Source organism: Herpailurus yagouaroundi, unplaced genomic scaffold (genome assembly GCF_014898765.1).
Source record: "Herpailurus yagouaroundi ecotype Mexico unplaced genomic scaffold, PumYag 67623, whole genome shotgun sequence".
In the NCBI taxonomy this organism is placed as follows: domain Eukaryota; kingdom Metazoa; phylum Chordata; class Mammalia; order Carnivora; family Felidae; genus Herpailurus; species Herpailurus yagouaroundi.
This window is the reverse complement of record NW_024420424.1, coordinates 4,081,204-4,100,936: the sequence shown is the minus strand read 5'-3', so window position 1 is coordinate 4,100,936 and position 19,733 is coordinate 4,081,204. Positions and strand designations below refer to the sequence as shown.

The 19,733-nt window shown below is 37.4% G+C and overlaps 1 protein-coding gene across 4 annotated transcripts in view; it reads right to left on the bottom strand.

Annotated features, from left to right (window-relative positions):
* The window catches only part of BRWD3 (bromodomain and WD repeat domain containing 3), a 226,521-nt gene that overhangs the window by 167,866 nt on the left and 38,922 nt on the right, over window positions 1–19,733 (bottom strand). The gene's annotated exons all lie outside the window — the stretch shown is intronic.

Here is a 19,733-nt window from a genome sequence, read left to right as displayed (position 1 = left end):
AACACAGGAGAACTATGGCACAGGGTGAGCTGACTGCCCTTGCTATTCTTTGAGAGCTGCCTGAACAGTGTGGGCTGTGAGGTACCATGTCTGGGGACAAAAGATTTGGGTAGCTCCATTTTCTCCCAACACCAAGGTGGGACTTCAGAAAGCAACACAGAGGCCTCCAGGGGAGGCAGACACACTTACACCAAACCCCACCATCCCATGCCTGGCAATTGTCTGTTTACTGGCACAAGAATGACTCTGAGCCAACACAGTGGACTTCTCTCTCTCAAAAGACCAGCACACCCAGCACCCCCCATGTACCAAGAGCACTGAAAATCAAAAGCTTCAAAACAACACCTGCAGTTCTTTTTACTCGTTTACTTTCTTCTTTTTTCATTTGTAATCAGGCTCATAGTTTCTTCTTGGTTTTTTCATTTCCTTTTCTCATTTTTTTGAATCAGTCATTTTTATTCTTTTCTTTTTCCTTCTCTTTTTTCTTTTCTTCTTTTTTCTCTTATTTTTCTTTTCATTTTCATTGGACTCATCCTAGAGTTTTTTGATTCTCTGGGGGGGGATTTTGTTCCCTTTTCTTTTCTCTTTTTATTAGGATCAGGCTTTTCCCAACTCCTTTTTTTCCAGGATTACCTTAACAAACAAATCAAAGCACACTTAGTTAAAGGTCCAAACACACCACTGCAAGCAAGGATGAGCTCTGCAGAGGACTAACCAGTGAGAAAGAGCAGCCAAAATGCAACAGCAGAGTGCACAAAGCATACATCAGAAACACTTCCTGAAAGGCCAGGACCTAGACAGTGTATGACCCCTTTTTGATATAGCAGTACACTCAGGTGATGGAAACACAAAAAGCTTTTAAAACATGCAAACAACAAAAACTTACTCAAAATGACAAGATGAAGGAATTCTTCCCAAAAGAAGGGTCAAGAAGAAATCACAGCCAGGGACTTGCTCAAAATAGATATAAGCAATATATCTGAACAATAATTTAAAACAACAATCATTAAGACTACTAGGTGGGCTTGGAAAAAAAGCATATAAGACACCAGAGAAATCCTGCTGCAGAGATGAAAGACCTCAGAACTAGTCAGAATGAATTTAAAAATACTATAACTGAGATGAAAAACAAACTGGAAACAGTGACAATGAGGACTGAAGAAGCAAAGGAGCTTATAGGTGATACAGAAGATAAAATTTGTAAAACAATGAAGGTGAAATAAATAGGGACATAAATTATTAGATCATAATGGGAGGCTTGGGGAACTAAGTGATTCCATGAAACAAAACAATATCTGTATCAAAGGAGGCCCAGAAGAAGAAAAGCTTGAAAAAGGGGAAGAAGGTTTATTTGAACAAATTATAGATGAGAACGTCCCTGATCTAGGGAAGCAAACAAGCATTCAAGTCCAAGGAGCACAGAAAACTACCCTCAAAATCAACAAAAACAGGTAAACACCATGATATATCACAGTAAAACTTGTAAAACATGAAGATAAAGAGAGAATTCTGAAAGTAGCTAGGGACAAAAGGGCCTTAACCTACAAGGGTAGACACATAAGGTTAGCAGCACACCTGTCCACTGAAACTTGGCAGGCCAGAAAGGAGTGGCAGGAAATATTCCATGTGCTGAATGGGAAACATATGCAGCCAAGAATTATTTATCCAGCAAGGTTGTCATTAAGAATAGAAGGAAAGATAAAGAGTTTCCCAAACAAAAACTAAAGGAGTTTGTCACCACATAACCACCCCTACAAGAAATATCAAGGGGGATTATCTGAGTGGAGGAAAAAAAAGAGATCAAAGTGATAAAGACAACAAAGCACCAGAGAACATAACCAGAAACACCAACACTACATATAATGTAATGGCACTAAATACATACCTTTCAATAACCACTCTGAAGGTAAATGGACTAAATGCTCCAATGAAAAGGCACAAGATATCAGAATGAATAAAAAAAATAAAGATCCATCTACATGCTGCCTATAAGAGACTCATTAGACCTTAAAATATCTGCAGATTGAAAGTGAGGGGATAGAGAACCATCTATCATGCTAATAGAAATCAAAAGAAAGTAGGAGAAGCTATACTTATAACAGACAAACTAGATTTTAAAACAAAAACCTTAACAAGAGATGAAAAAGGGCATTATATCATAATTAAGGGGTCCATCCACCAAGATCTAACAATTATAAATATTTAGGCCCCCAACTTGGAACCCCCAAATATATACATCAAATAATAACAAAAAGAAAGATGGGACACCTGAGTGGCTCAGTTGGTTAAGCGTCCAACTTCAGCTCAGGTCATGATCTCACGGTTCACAAGTTCAAGCCCTGCATTGGGCTCTGTACTGACAGCTCAGAGCCTGGAGCCTGCTTCAGATTATGTGTCTCCCTCTCTCTCTGCCCCTCCCCTGCTTGTACTCTGTGTCTTTCTCTATCAAAAATAAATAAAATATTAGAAAGAAACTCACTGATAATAATACCATAAGAGTAGGAGACTTTAATATCCCACTGACAACAATGGACAGATCATCTAAGCAGAAACTCAATAAGAAACAATGGCTCTGAATGACATATAACACACTGGACTACATGGACTTAACAGACATATTCAGAACATTCATTCCAAAGCAGCAGAATACACATTCCTCTCCAGTGCACATGGAACACTATCCAAAATAGATCACATACTGGGTCACAAATCAGCCCTCAATAGGTACAAAAAGATCGAGATGATACCATGCATATTTTCAGATCATAATACTATAAATCTTGAAATCAACAACAAGAAAACATTTGGAAAGCTCTCAAATACATAGAAGTTAAAGAACATCCTACTAAAGAATGAATGAGCTAACCAGGAAATTAAAGAAGAAATAAAAAATGCATGTAAGCAAATGAAAATGAAAACAGGACAGTCCAAACCCTTTGGGATGCAGCAAAGGCAATTCTGAGAGAAAAGTACATTGCAATTCAAGCCTATCTCAAGAAGAAAGAAAGGTGGAAAATACACAACTTAACCTTACACCTAAAAGAGCTAGAAAAAAGGAGCAAATAAAGCCTAACACCAGCAGAAGAAGGAATAAATAAATGATATAGAAACAAACAACAACAACAAAAAACAATAAAAAACAGCAGAACAATGAAACTAAATGTTGGTTCTTTTAAAGAATAAACAAAATTGATAATCCCCTACCCAGACTTATCAAAAGAGAGAGGACCCAAATAGGTAAAATCACGAATGAAATAGGAGGAATACCAAACAACACAGAACTACAAACAATTTTAACACAATACTATGAAAAATTATATGCCAACAAACTGGGCAATCTGGAAGCAATGGACAAATTCCTAGACACTCACACACTGCCAAAACTGAAACAGAAAGAAATAGAAAATTTCAACAGGCCCATAACTAGCAAAGTAATTAAATAAAAAGCTATCAAAAACAGGACAACAAACAGGACTACAGGGCCAGATGACATCCCAGGGGAACTCTACCAGACATTTAAAGAAGAATTAATACTACTTTTCTCATACTGTTCCAAAAAATAGAAATGGAAGGAAAGCTTCCAATCTCATTCTATGAATCCAAAATTACCTTGATTCAAAAACCAAAGACCCCAATAAAAAGGAGAAGTGAAGGCCAAAATCCCTGAAGAACCTGGATGTAAAAATCCTCAACAAGATACTACCTATCAAATTCTACAATACATTAAAATAATTATTTATGATGATCAAGTAGGATTTATTCCTGGCCTGCAGGGCTGGTTCAATAATCACAAATCAATCAGTGTGATAAACCACATTAATAAAATAAAGGATAAGAACCATATGATCCTCTCAATCAATGTAGAAAAAGTATTTGACAAAATACAGCATGCTTTCTTGATAAAACCTTTCAAGAAAGTAGGGAGAGAAGGAACATACCTCAACAACATAAAGCCCATATCTGAAAGGCCCACAGCTAACATCATCTTCAAATTGGAAAAAGTAAGAATTTTCCCCCTAAGGTCAGGAACACAGAAGGGATGTGGACTATCACCACTGTTGTTCAACACAGTCCCGGAAGTCCTAGTGTCAGCAAACAGAAAACAAAAAGAAATAAAAGGCATCCAAACTGGCAAAGGAGAACTCAAACTTTCACTCTTCGCAGATGACATGATAGTCTACATGGAAAACCCAAAAGACTCCACCAAGAAACTGCTAAAACTGATGCATGATTTCAGCAAAGTCACAGGATAAAAAATCAACCGGTGGAAATTGGCTGCATTTCCATACACCAATAACGGAGCAACAGAAAGAGAAATCAAGGAATGGATCCAATTTACAATTGCACCAAAACCCATAAGATACATAGGAATAAACCTAGCTAAAGAGGTAAAAGATCTGTACACTGAAAATGATAGAACTTATGAAAGAAATTGAAAAAGACACCCAGAAATGGAAAAACATCCCATATCATGGATTGAAAAAGAAAATATTGTTAAAATGTTGATACTACCCAAAGCAATCTACATATTCAATGCAATCCCAATTAAACTAACACTGGCATACTCCACAGAGCTAGAACAAACAATTCTAAAATTTGTATGGAACCAGAAAAGTCCCCAAATAGCCAAGGCAATGTTGAAAAAGAAAACCAAAGATGGAGGCATCACAATTCTAGACTTCAAACTGTATTACAAAGCTGTAATCATCAAGACAGTATGGTACTAGCCAAAAACAGATGCATAGATAAAAGGAACAGAACAGAAAACCCAGAAAGGGACCCACAAATGTATGGCCACCTAATCTTTGACAAAGCAAGAAAGAATATCCCCTGGGAAAAAAGACAGTCTCATCAACAAATGGTGTTGGAAAAACTGGACAGCAACATGCAGAAGAATGAAACTGGACTACTTTCTTAAACCATACACAAAATAAACTCAAAATGAATGAAAGACCTCAATGTGAGACAGGAAACCATCAAAATTCTAGAAGAGAAAACAGTCAGCAACCTCTTTAACCTCAGCCTCAGAAATTTCTTACTAGACATGTCTCCAGAGGCGAGGGAAACAAAAGCAAAACTGAACCACTGGATGTCATCAAGATAAAAAGCTTCTGCACAGTGAAGGAAACAATCAACAAAATTAAAAGGCAACTGATGGAATGGGAGAAGGTATCTGCAAATAACATATTGGATAAACGGTTGGTATCCAGAATCTATAAAGAACTTGTTAAACTCAACACCCAAAAAACAATCCAGTTAAGAAATGGGCAGAAGACATGAATAGACACTTTTCCAAAACAGACATCAGGATGTCTAACAGACACATGAAAAAGATGCTTAACATCACTGATCATCAGAGAAATACAAATCAAAACCACAATGAGATACCACCTCATACCTGTCAGAAGAGCTAAACTTAACAACTCTGGAAACAACAGACGTCGGCGAGGATGCAGTGAAAGGGGAACGCTTTTGAACTGCTGGTGGGAATGCAAACTGTTGCATCCACTCTGGAAAAAAGTATGGAGGTTCCTCAAAACAACAATAAAAGTACCCTATGACCCGCAATTATACTACTAGGTATTTATCCAAAGGATACAAAAATGCTGAGTGGAAGGGGCACATGTACCCCAATGTTTATAGCAGTGCTATCAACAATAGCCAAATTATGAAAAGAGCCCAAATGTTCATCAACCGATGAGTGGATAAAGATGTGGTATATATACACAATGAAATACTACTCAGCAATTAAAAAGAATGAAATCTTAACATCTGCAACAACATGGATCGAACTAGACACAGTGTATTAAGCTAAGTGAAATAAGTCAGTTAGAGAAAGACAAGTATCATATGGTCTTACTCATAGCTAGAATTTAAGAAACACAACAGGTGAACACAGGGGAAGGAAAGGAAAAATAAGATAAAATCAGAGGGAGGCAAACCATAAAAGACTCTTAAATACAGAGAACAAATGAGGGTTGCTGCAGGGGAGGTGGGTAGTGGGATGGGTTAAATGGGTGATGGGAATCAAAGACGGCACTTGTTGGGATGAGCACTGGGTGTTATATGTAAGTGATGAATACAACACTACACTGTATGTTAACTAACTTTAATTTAATTAATTTAAAACACACACAGACACAAAAATAAAGTTCATTATTGGAGTGATGTCAGCATCATGTCAGATTGTTACACTTTTCTCTCCATTTTTGTTACCTGATTAGACATTCATAGCAGAATAAACGTGTTTCTACATACCACACCAGAATATCGGGAAGTTTCTACCCACCTATGCATCCAAAAGTGCGTAGACAGGGCTTTGGTGGTGGCTGTAATCCAAGGGATTGGACTAGAATGTCCCACCCCAACTCATGGTGATCATAGGATAAAAGGAAACCTGGAGAGTGCAAAAGTGAGTGGATACCCACAAGCAATAGAGAATTTGTGGGGTCCAGCCTGCATAAAGGGAGAATCTGGCATGCTATCAGACTGGAATAGAGATTAATTTGAACAAAGGAGATGGACAAACTTGCCAAAGGAGCACTGCTTCCCTGGATGATATTGCAAGGTGCTGATATTTTGGCAGCTGCAGGAGCACCCTCAAGTAGAAGAGGTGGAAAGCTACAACCACTCTCACAGATAGGTAGAAATCAAAAGTGGTAAGTGACTTCCCAGCTGATGAAAATGTGCAGGTTGCAACTGAACCAGATTTTGAAGGACCGACATCCTTGACTGGGGGCATGGGGGAGCGGAATAGGGGAAAAGTTAATAAGAATATCAAAGAGCATCAACAGCACAAATTTCATACTGTTTGCTTCAGAACATCAGCAGGTCTACCCACAGATCTCTGGGAGTGCTCCACTTAGAGGATCCTTCTCCTGGCCAACTGTTGGCACCCTTGAATTCCCAGATGTTAAGCCCATACCACACTCCACTCTCAGGTCCTTGTGCATCTTCCCAGCACACCTGAGAGAACCAATTCCAAAAGGAAAAACCATACTCTCGAGTTACTGTGCCATGCCACATTCTGGAATACAAAATAAAGGGTTCTAATAGCCAGGCTGATGAATTCTAAGAATCAAAGAAGGGGGCATCTGAGTGGCTCAGTTGGTCAAGTGTCTGACTCTTGATTTTGGTTCAGGTCATGATTTCCCAGTTCATGAGATCGAGCCCCATATGGGGCTCTTCACTGACAGTGCAGAGTCTGCTTGGGATTCTCTCCCTCTCTCTCTGCCTTCCCCATTCATGCTCTCTCTCAAAATAAATAAATATTAAAAAAAGAAAAAGCATCAAAGAAGACAAAGCCTTAATAAAAGGATTATCTGACACCTCACCTGTGAAAGCATGAGGCCATACCATCAAACACCATGGAAAATCAAGGAAATATAGTATCAAGAAAAGAAAATGATAATGCAACAACTGAACTCAAAGGCACAGAATATTGCAATCTCACTGATAAAGAATTCAAAATAGCTGTATGAACAGAATCAACAAAAAAACAAGATAACTCAGAAACACAATTCAATAAACTCGGGAATAAAATTAATAAAGAGAAGGAATTCTTTAACAAAAATTTGAAATTACAAAAAAGAACAAAACAGAAATTCTGAAGCTGCAGAACTCAATGAATGAGATAAAGAATGCAATAAAGGGCACTGGAAACAGGTCAGACCAAACAGAAGAAAGAATAAGTGATTTAGAGGATAGGAATATAGAAATAATCCAGTAAGAGAGAAAACTTAAGAATTTAAAAGTGAAGACACTCTACAAGAGCTATCAGATTTTATCAGGAAATCAAATACCAAAATAACTGGTGTACCAAAAGGAGAAGAGAGGGAAAAGGGAGCAGAGTTTACTTGAACAATAATAGCTGAGAACTTCCTAATTCTAGGAAAGGACATAAACATACAAGTTCAAGAAACTAATAGAACGCCCTATTATATGGTGCAAAAAGACTTTTTACAAGACACATTAAAATGAAAATATCACAAATCAATGATAGAGAAAGAATCTATAGGTAACAAGGGGGAAAAAAGTAAGTAACCTACAAAGACACTCTATTAGGCAATTACCATATTTCTCAGCAGAAAATCTACAGGCCAGAAGAATACAAAATGTCATATTCAAAGTGTTGAAATATGAAAACTGCCAGCCAAGAATACTTCATCAAAGCAAAGTTATCAAAGGTATACTCCAGATACAGAAGAGAATAAAAGCTTTCCCAGACAAACAAAAGCTAAAAGAGTTCAGCTAGACTTACCTTACAAGAAATGCTGAAAGAAGTTTTTCAAGCTAAAATGTTTTTTTTTTAATTTAAATTCTAATTAATTAACATATAGTGTAATATTAGTTTCAGGTGTACGATTTAGTGATACAACATTTAAATACAACATTCGGTGCACATCATAACAAGTACACTCCTTAATCTCCATCACCATTTATGAGTGAAATTATATGGTATTTTTCGTTCTCTGACTGATTTCACTTAGCATAATACTTGCTAGCTCCATCCACATCACTGAAAATGAAAAGACACTAATACATAATGTGAAAATATATGAAAGTAAGTAACATTCTGGTAAAGGTGAAAAACTGACAGCATAAGAAAGCTGTAATTCTGTATTAGAATAGTGTGCTAAAGACTTAACTATAGTATAAAGGTTAAAGGAAAAAGATTAAAAATAACTCTAGCTGCTATAATTTGTTAATGAACACACAGCACAAAAAGGTAAACTATGACATCAAAAATAGAAAAGCAGAGGAGAAAAGGGTGGGAAACATTACAGGAGAACAAAGATTAAGTTGCTGTCAGGATAAAATAGACTGTTTTATCAAGAAATGTTCAAGCCTCATGGTAACCACAAAGCAAAAATCTAGAATAGATTCATGAAGCTAAAAATAGGAATCAGAGCATACCACCATGGAAAAATGATTTACAAAGGTAGGCAGAAACAGAGAAAAAGAAACAATGGAGGCATAAAACAACCACAAAGCAAACAATAAGAGCACTAGTAAGGTCTTACATATCAATAATCACCCTAAATGTAAATGAGATTGAATTCATCAATCAAAGGCACAGAGTGGTTCGATGAATAAAACCACAAGACCCAACTACATGCTGCATACAGGAGGCTCATTTCAATTCTAAGGACACATTGGGTCAAAGTAAATGGATGAAAGGCAAGTGTAAACCAAACTGTAAACCAAATTAAGTGGGGATACCCATACTTACATCAGACAAAATAGACATCAAGCAAAAAATGGTAGCGAGACAAAGGAAGGTCATTATATAATGATGAAGGGGTCAATACATAAAGAAGATATAATAATTGGAAATACACATGCTTCAAACATAGGAGCACCTAAATACATTAAACAAATACTAACATACCTGAAGATAGAAACAGACAATACAATAGACAGACAATACGGGGCGGGGTGGGGGGGAACTTCAACAACCCACTTTCAACAATGATACATCATCCAGAGAGAAAATCAAGGAAATCACACTGAAACATACTCCAGACCAAATAGATTTAACAAACATAGATAGAGCATTCTTACAACATCAGGAGAATACATTCTTCCCAAGTGCACACATAACACTCTACAGAGTAGATATTATAACAGGACACAAAACAAGTCACAGCAAACTTTAGAAGACTGAAATCATACCCCCTATCTTTTTCAGACCACAATGGTATTAAAGTAGAAGTCAACAACAAGAGGAAGCTGAAAAATCTATGAATGTGGAAACTAAATACTTCTGAACAATCAATGGGTCAAACCAAAAAAATAAAAAAGGAAATAAAAAATTTCTTGAAACAAATGAAAATGGGAACACAACATATCAAATCCTATGGGATGCTGCCAAACCAGTCCTGAGAGGAAGGCTTATGGTGAAAAATGCTTAAATTAGGAAATTATAATAATATCAAATAAATGTAATTTTACACCTCAAGGAAGTTCTAGAGTAAGAACAAATTAAGCATTAAGTTACCAGGAGGAAGGAAATAATAAAGATCGGAGAAGAAATAAACAAAATAGAGGCCAAAACAAAAAATAGAAAGATCAACAAAAAACTGAAAGCTGGATTTTCAAAAAGATAAAATTGCTGCACTAAGATAAAAAAGAGAGAAGACCTCAAATAACGCTATAAATTAAAGAGGACACATTACAACTGATACTACAGAAATACATAGGATCATAAGAGACCACAATCCATTATATGTCAACGAACTGGATAACCTAGAAAAAATGAATAAATTCCTAGAAACACACAACCTAACAAGACTGAATCAGGAAGAAATAGAAAATCTGAACAGATCAATAACTAATAAAGAGATTTAATCAGTAGTCAAAAACATTCCAATACAGAAAACCTCAGGACAGGCAGCATCACAAGGAAATTCTACCAAAACTTAAAGAATTAACACCAATCCTTCTCAAACTCTATCAATAAACTGAAGAGGAAGGAACATTTCCAAACTCGAGCAAGGAGGCCAGCATTACTCTGATACCAAAGTCAGATAAGGAGACTGCAAGAAAATTAAACTATTATAGACCAATATCCCTGATAAACACAGACGTAAAAATTCTCAACAAAATATTAGCAAACCAAATTCAAGGACACATTAAAAGGATCATACACTAGGACTTAAAGAGTTCTATTTAAAGCCCCCTCTCCAGCCAAGCATACAGACAAAACTCACAGGTGTCTGTACTTGGCCCTAACTCCCTGTTTTTCTAGGTCATGGTACCCCTCATTCTCAGAAAATAGACTACAACTACAAAGCATATTCTTCTCTAGCCTGACCACAACCCACATCCCAGACGATCCCCAGACAGAGCCCCTCAAGAAACCTGCCACCTCCTGCCCTATCTGGCCAAGAATCAAGCCCCTTCCCACCCACCCCCCAGGAGTGCAGCTACAACCCTCTCACATCTTTAAAAAAGAAAAACATGTAGGTAATGAATCACTAGATTCTACTCCTGAAATCACTATTGCACTTTATGCTAACTAGGATGTAAATTTTTTAAAAATAAATAAATATATTTTTAAAGGCCTAGCCCAACAGAAGCTTGGGGCCAATATCTCTCTTGATGTCTGGCCCCTCTCCTCCCTTGGAGAGTGAATAAACTATGTTCTGTGTGTTTCTCTACACTTTGGCAATTCTTTGCCACCCACATCACTAGCTACCCTAACATTTTTGGTGGCCCATACAGGGATTGGCCATTGCCTGCTGACCAAAATCCATCTCAACCAGATCTCCTTTTTGACTAACCTCGAGTCAAATTTTCATTTTCAGAAGGTGTCTTTGAGATCTTGAGCACTGGGGACAATCGCCAGTCTTAGTTGCTTCCCCACCACAAGGTTTAAGCCCCAGTACTGGGCTGGATAAACAATCAATGGACCAACCATTAGAAGGATGCCTCCTCTAGGTCTTTCTGCAGTCTTGGGATCCTCGATCCCTTCCCTCACACAACCCCTTGAGTTTAGGGGACATCGCTTTCTCTCAGGCTCTACACTGGTTGCTATCCTAAAAATGACCAAGTGTGATTTAACTCTGGGATTCAAGGATGGGTCAACATACTCAAATCAATAAATGTAATACATCACATTAATAGGATGAAAAATAAAAATCACATGATAATTCAATAGATGTTGCAAAAGTATTTGCAAAATATGACATCCTTTCATGATAAAAACCTTCAACAGGTTGGGTACAGAAGGAGCTTACTTCAACATTATAACGTCACAAACAACAAATGTATAGTTAACGTTATACTCAATTATGAAAAACTTGAAGACTTTTCCTCTATGATCAGGAATAAGACAAGGAGGCCCACTCTCATCACACTTTCCAATACAGTACTGGATGTCCTAGCTATGGCGATTAGGTAAGAAAGAAATAAAAGGCAACTGAATCAGAAAGAAAAAAAAAGAAATATAAGTGTTATTTGCACATGATCATTTTAGAAAATTCCAGATTCAAACATAAAACTGTTGGAAAAAATCAACGTACTCAGTAAAGTTGAAGGATATAAAATCAACACACAATTATAATTTACATTTCTTTTCTTATTAAGTTTTTAAATTTCAGTTAGTTACTATGCAATGTAGTATTAGTTTCAAGTGTAAAATATATCAATTCAACATTTCAAAACACTTGGTGACCATAACAACAAGTGCACTCCTTAATTCCCATCACCTATTTTAGACATGCCCTCACCCACTTCCCTCCTCTGATAACCATCAATTTGTTCTCTATAGCTAAGGATCTGTTTCTTGGTTTGCCTCCCTCTCTCCTTTTTCTTCCCTTTCTTCATTTGTTTTGTTCCATAAATTCCACATATGAGTGAAAACATGGTATTGTCTTTCTCTGACTCATTTCATTTAACATAATATTCTCTAGCTCCATCCGTGTCCTTGCAAATGGCAAGATTTCATTATTTTTTATGACTAATATTCCATTGTATACATACACACCATATCTTCTTTATCCATGCATCAGTAGATGGATATTTGGGCTTCTCCCATAATTGTAGGTAATGCTGCTATAAACATCAGGGTACATGTATCCCTTGAATTAGTATTTTTGCATTCTTTGAGTAAATACTTCGTAGTGCAATTGCTGGATCATAGGTTACTTCCATTTTTAAGGTTTTCAGGAAACTTCATACTGTTTTCCATAGTAACAGCACCAGTTTGCATTCCCACCAACAGTGCAGGAGGTTTCCCCTTTCTCCACATCCTCGCCAACACCTGTTGTTGCTTGTGTTATAGATTTTAGCCATTCTCACTGGTGTTAGGTGATATCTCTTATTAAGTTTCAGAATTTCTTTAAATATTTTGTATATTAACCCTTTATCAGATATGTCATTTGCAAATATCTTCTCCCATTCTGTAGGTTGCTTTTAGTTTTGTTGATTATTTCCCTCACTGTGCAGAAGCTTTTGATTTTGATGAAGCCACAACAGTTTATATCTGCTTTTATTTCCCTTGTCTCAGGAGACAGATCTAGAAGGAATGTTCTATGACCAATGTCAGAAAGGTTACTCCCTGTTCTCCAAGAGGATGTTATGGTTTCAGCTCCCACATTTAGGACTTTTATCCACTTTGAAATTATTTTCTTTAGTGTAAGAAAGTGGCTCAGTTTCATTCTTTCCTCACCATTACTCTTCTGGATGATGCTGTCCAGTTTTCCCACACCATTTGTTGAAGAGACTGTTATTTTCCCATTGGATATCCTTTCCTGCTTTGTCAAACATTAATTGGCCATATAGTTGTGGGTTCATTTCTGGGTTTTATATTCTATTCCATTCACCACTATTTTTGTGCTAGTTCCATACTGTTTTGATCACTACAACTTTTAAATATAGCTTGAAGTTCAGAATTGTGATGCCTCCAGCGTTGCTTTTCGTTTTCAATGTAGCTTTGGCTATTTGAGGTCTTTAGTGGTTCCATACAAATTTTAGGATCGTTTGTTGTAGCTCTGTGAAAAATGCTGATGGTATTTTGATAGGGATTGCATTAAACATGTAGACTGCATTGGTAGTACAGACATTTTAACAATGTTCTTCCAATGCACAAGTATGGAATGTACTTCCATTTTTTTGTGTTGTCTTCAATTTCTTTCATTAGTGTTTTCTAATTTTCAGAGTCCAGGTCTTTCACCTCTTTGGTTAGGTTTATTCCTAGCTATCTTACTGTTTTTGATGTAACTGTAAATGTGATTGATTCCTTGATATCTTTCTTCTGCTTCATTGTTGGTGTATAGAAATACCACAGATATCTTCCAATTTTGTATCCTATAACATTACTGAATTAATTTACCAGTTTTAGCACCTTTTGCTGGTCATTTGGGTTTCCTACATTCAGTATCATGCCATCTGCACATAGTGAAAGTTTGACAACTTCCTTGCCAATTTGGATGTCTTTTATTTCTTTGTATTGTTGTGGAAATAAGTTTAAGAATTCTCTATGCTTACACCAATGGGTTAACAAGGCTTAGGGCAGAAAGCTACCACAGGGTGAAAGCGTCCAAGGCTATCATTAAGTAAAACAAAGAATAGGGTGGAAAGCCAAGGCTGGGCGAAAGTGCCCAAGGCCAGTCACTAAGTAGAACAAAGCACAGAGCAGAAAGCCACTTCCACAGGAGGAAAGCATCTGAGGAAGGCTAGAGGCGGAAAGCTGCCTTAACAGGACAAAAGCGCTTGAGAACAGCTAATGATATATATGTCTTAATGGAACCTTGAGTAACCTATCGTTCTCAGGATAGCATACTCCATTTTTCTCAGTCCTTAGAAAAGTTAGATTAACAGATATGGTGCCCAAGGAAAGGGCTGTCTGCTTGGCTCTTAGATGTTGACTTGTCTTGACTATAACCTCTAACACCGCATACCTTTGAAACCCTTTACCTCTTACACAGGAACTAATGATTCCTGTTTTATTGTTTCTTTCTGCAGGTCGTCACATATGTAAGCCTTCAAGATCCTAATAAATACAGAGAAAGAACCCTTACTCAGGGCTTTTGTCTCAGCATAGACATTAGCCTCTCTCATTTTCATTTCTGCACCGACTCTCTTGCTGAACAAGAGAGAACTCCAGACTCAAAGCCTGCGACGTATTGTCTCATTGCTGTGGCTAGGATCACCAGGCCTAATGTTAAATAACTGGTGAAAGTTCATATCCCAATATTGATCTTGATAAAGAAAAAGCTCTCAGCTTTTCCCCACTGAGAATGATATTAGCTGTGGGTTTTTCATATATGGCCTTTATGATGTTGAGGTATGTCCCCTCTAAACCTACTTTACTGAGGGCTTTCATCATGAATGTACTTTGTCGAAGGCTTTTTCTACATCTATGGAACGGATCATATGGTTCATATCCTTTTATTTTACTAGTGTGGTGTATCACAATAATTGATTTGTGAATACTGAACCACCCTTGCAACCTAGGAATATATCCCACTCGATAGTGGTGAATGATTCTTTTAATGTATTGTTGTAGTCGATTTGCTAGTATTTTGAGAATTTTTGCATCCATGTTCATCATGGATATTTGCCAGTAGTTCTATCTCTCTCTCTTTTTTTTTTAGTGGTGTCTTTACCTAGTTTTGGTATCAGGGCAATGCTGGCCTCACAGAATGAATCTGGAGGCTTTCCTTCCTTATATATTTTTTTGGAAAACATTGAGAATAGGTATTAACTGTTCTCTAAATGTTTGGTAGCATTCCCAAAGCCATCTGGGAAGCCATCTGGTCCTAGGCTTTTCCTTGTTGCAAAATTTTTTGATTCTTGATTCAATTTCTATGCTGGTTATCAGCCTGTTCAAGTTTTCTATTTCTTCCTATTTCAGTACTGGTAGTTTGTTTCTAGAATTTATCCATTTCTTCCAGGTTGTTCAATTTGCTAGCATATAGTTTTTCATAATATTCTCTTATACTTGTTTCTATTTCTGTGGTGGTGCTAGTTGTTACTTCTCCTCTCTCATTTTTTATTTTATTTTTGTACTTCTCTTTTCTTTTTGGCAAGTCTGGCTAGGGGTTTCTCAATTTTATTAATTTTTTCAAAAAAACCAGCTCTTGTTTAAATTGATCTCTTCCATTGTTTCCTTAACCTCAAAATCATTTATTTCTGCTCTAATATTTATTTTTTCTTTCCTTCTGCTGGCTTTAGGCTCCATTTGTTGTTCTTTTTCTAGCTCCTTTAGGTGTAAGGTTAGGTTGTTTCTTTGAGACTTTTCTAGCTTCTTGAGGTAGACCTGTATTGCTATATACTTCACTCTTAGGACCTCTTTTGCTGCATCCCCAAGAGTTTCGACCATCGTGTTTTGAGGTTCATTTGTTTCCACGTATTTATTTCTTCTTTGATTCCTAGATGACTGATTCATTGTTTAGTAGTATTTTGTTTAGTTTCCATGTATCTGTGGTCTTTCCAGACCTTTTGTGTATGTGTGGTTTACTTTTAGTTTCATAGCATTGTGGTCAGAAAAGGTGCATGGTACGATTTCCATCTTTTTATATTTGTGAGGCCTGTTTTGAGGGCCAATAAGTTATTTATTCTGGGAAATGCCCAAGTGTACTTAAAAGAATGTGTTTTCTACTGCTTTAGGATGGAATATACTGAATATATCTGTTAAGTCCATCTGGTTCAGTGTGCCATTCAAAGCCATTGTTTCCTTGTTGATTTTCTACTTAGGTGATCTGTCCATTGTTGTAAGTGGGGTATTAAAGTCCCCTACTATTATTGTGTTATTATCAATTAGTTCCTTTTTGTTTGTTATTGTTTTATATATTTGGGTGCTTCTGAGTTGGGGGCATAAATATTTACAACTGTTGTAAGTTATTGAATTATCCCATTATGATTATATAATGCTCTTGTCTCTTTTTATAGCCTTTGTTTTAATTTTTTTATTGTTTACTTCTTGAGAGAGAGAGAAAGAAAGGAAAAGAGCAACCCGGGAAGAGATAGGGAGAGAGGGAGAGAGAAACCCCAAGTGCTGTCAGCACAGAACCTGAGATAGGGCTCAAACTCACCAATAATGAGATCATGACCTGAGCCAAAACCAAGAGTTGCACACTTCATCTACTGAGCCACCCACGTGCCCCTTTATAGTCATTGTTTTAAAGTCTAGTTTAATCAATATAAGTATTGCTAATCAGGCTTTCTTTGGACATCCATTTGCATAATTGTTTCTGCATCCACTCGCTTTCAATAAGCAGGTATCTTTAGGTCTAAAATGTGTCTTTTGTAGGCAGCGTATAGATGGGTCTTGTATTTTTATCCATTCTAACATCCTATGTCTTTTGATTGGAGCATGTACCCCATTTGCATTCAAAGTAAGCACTGACAGGTATGTATTTATTGCTACATTATTTTAACTTTGTTTTTATTAATTTTTGAGAGAGAGCACGAGCAGGGGAAAGGCAGAGAAAGAGGGAGACACAGGATCCGAAGAAGGCTCCAGGCTCTGAGCTGTCAGCACAGAGCCTGATGTAGGGCTCAAACTGACAAACCACAAGATCACGACCTGAGCCAAAGTCAGACATTTAACGGACTGAGCCACCCAGGTGCCCCCTATTGCTACATTATTACTTGTTGTGTCATTGTATCTGGAAAGTTTCTCTGATCTTTTCTTGTCTTTTTGGTCTCTCCTCTGGAGTCCCCTTTAATATTCTTACAGGACTGGTTTAGTGGGCAGGAACTCCACTTTTTATTTCTCTGGGAAACTCTAGCTCTCCTTCCATTCTTAATGATGGCCTTGCTGGATAAATTATTTCTAGATGCAGATTTCTCCCATTCAATCCTTTGACTAGATCATGCCATTCCATTCTGGCTTGCCAAGTTTCTGTTGAAAAATATCAAGTTAACCTTATGGGTTGTCCCTTGTAGGTTAGGGACTTCTTTTGTCTTGTCACTTTTAAGATATTTTCTTTATCACTATGTTTTGCAAATTTCATTATAATATGTCTTGGTGTTGGACTGGTTTTGTTGTTTTTGATGGGACTTCTCTGTGCCTCCTATATTTGGATGTCTATTTCGTTCCCTAGATTAGGGACATTTTCAAGTATTGTTTATTCAAATAAATTTTCTGCTGCCTTTCCTCTCTTTTTCTGAGGCTCCTAGAATACGAATGTTATTACGTTTGATGGAGGCACTGAGTTCCCTAAGTGTATTCTCTTGCTGAATAATTCTGTCTTTTTTTTCAGCTTCATTATTTTCCATTATTTTGTCTTCTATATTAATAATTCATTCCTCTGTTTCTTATAGCTTGCTGTTCATTGCATCAAGCCTGTTTCAAATCTCATTTATTGCATTCCACATCTCTAACACTTTTTCAATTCCTTTATCTCTGTGGTAAGGGTCTCATGGATGTCTTCTATTCTTTTCTCACACCCAGTGAGTATCCTTATGATTGTTGCTTTAAAATATCCATCATTCATGTTACTTATGTCTGTTTTGCTCTCTGGCAGTGGCCTTACCTTGTTGGGATAAATTACTCTATCTCGGCATTTTTATGTAGCTCTCTGCCTTCTTCTCTGTGTTAGAAAAGCCAGTTATGTCTCCTGCTCCTGAAAATAATGGCCTTATGGATAAAAGGTCATGTAATGCCCAGGGCCTGTTGCTTTGGGGAGTGTCTCTGCTGTGTGCTGTGTGGGTTCTGCTGCTGTGTTTCAGCTAGTCTATCCTTCAGGCCAGGTGTCTGGAGAGGCTCTCCTTGCATGCTGTGGGAAGTGTTTGATCCCTGGACTAAATGCGGTGAGCTTTAACTAAGTGTGCTCTGGTCTGCTTGTAAAATGAGACCTGTCACTGACTCCACCAGAAATGAGGCAGTGCAGCACTCTGCTCTGGAGACATGTGGGCAAGGATTTGTGCTGGCCTTCTGAGGGAGGGACCTGCCATGCTGGGACTTAAAGAACTTGACTGAGAGAAGCAGTCTTGCCAGAGAGCATGGGGTGGAACTTGTAAGTAATTTAGGGAGCCATTAGAGGCACTGCGCTTCTTCCTGCAGGTGGCTCTGTGTTTATGCTGAGGGGCAGGGGAGGGCAATGGTGCCAGCTAGCTCCTTTCTTCCTGGATAGGCATCTCCATGAACTCTGCTTCTCAGGGGTGTGTTTCAAAAAGAGTCAATAATCTCCCTGCTGTGTGCTTGAGGCACTCTTCAGATCTCTGTTTCCATGCTGTCTGGCTCCAGTTGTTTGCCTGCCTTCTCTCCAGGAGCAGCACAGTGCCCTATGGTCTATTCCAGCCAAGCCCACTGTCCTTTGTAACTCTAGGGTTTAAGCCTTGCTCTTTGTAAGAACTCACGAATTCAGCCTCTTTCATTTCCAAGCCAATGGCTTTCGAGAAACATTCTGCTTCTGTGTTCCCATGTCCTCCTCTCCCTCTAGTCCTTTTATGCGACCACAGCTCTCTCCACTCTGCAGCTCCCATGACCCATTTCTCCCCTAAACCATGTTCCCACACTTCCTACTTTATTTGATGTGGCCTCTTTTCTCCCTTTAATCATCGATATTTTTCTATCAGTCTGCAGGTTGATTTCCAAGGTATTTAGGATAACTTGATAGTTACCTAGTTGCATTCATGGAACAAGATGAGTCTAGGGTCCTCCTACTCCACTGCCATCTTCTCCATCAGTTTCATTTTTATGTACTAATAATGAAACACTGGAAAACAAAACTATCCTATTAATAGTAGCATCAAAAACAGTAAAATACCTAGGAATAAATTTAACCAAGGAAGTAAAAGATCTGAACAACAAAAACTACAAGGCTCTGTTGAAAGGAATCAAAGAAGACATAAACAAAACAAATGACAAGACATCTCACATTCATGGGTAAGCATAATGAATACTGTTAAAATGTCCATATTACCCTAAGCCATCTATAGACTCTATGCAATCCCTATCAAAATTTCAATGGCACAATTCACAGAAACAGAAAAAAGAATACTCCTAAAATTTGTATGGAAATATGTAAGACCCCAAATAGTCAAAGAAATCTTGAGAAAGAACAAATTCAGAAGCATCATAACTCCTAATTTCAAACTATACTATAAAGCTATAGTAATAACAACAGTATGACTGGCATAAAAATAGACACACAGACCAATGGAACATAATATAGACTCCAGAATGAATCCTCTCATACAGAGTCAACTAATATTCAATAAGGGAGCCAAGAACACACAATGAGAAAAAGTCTCGTCAGTAAATGGTACTGGGTAAA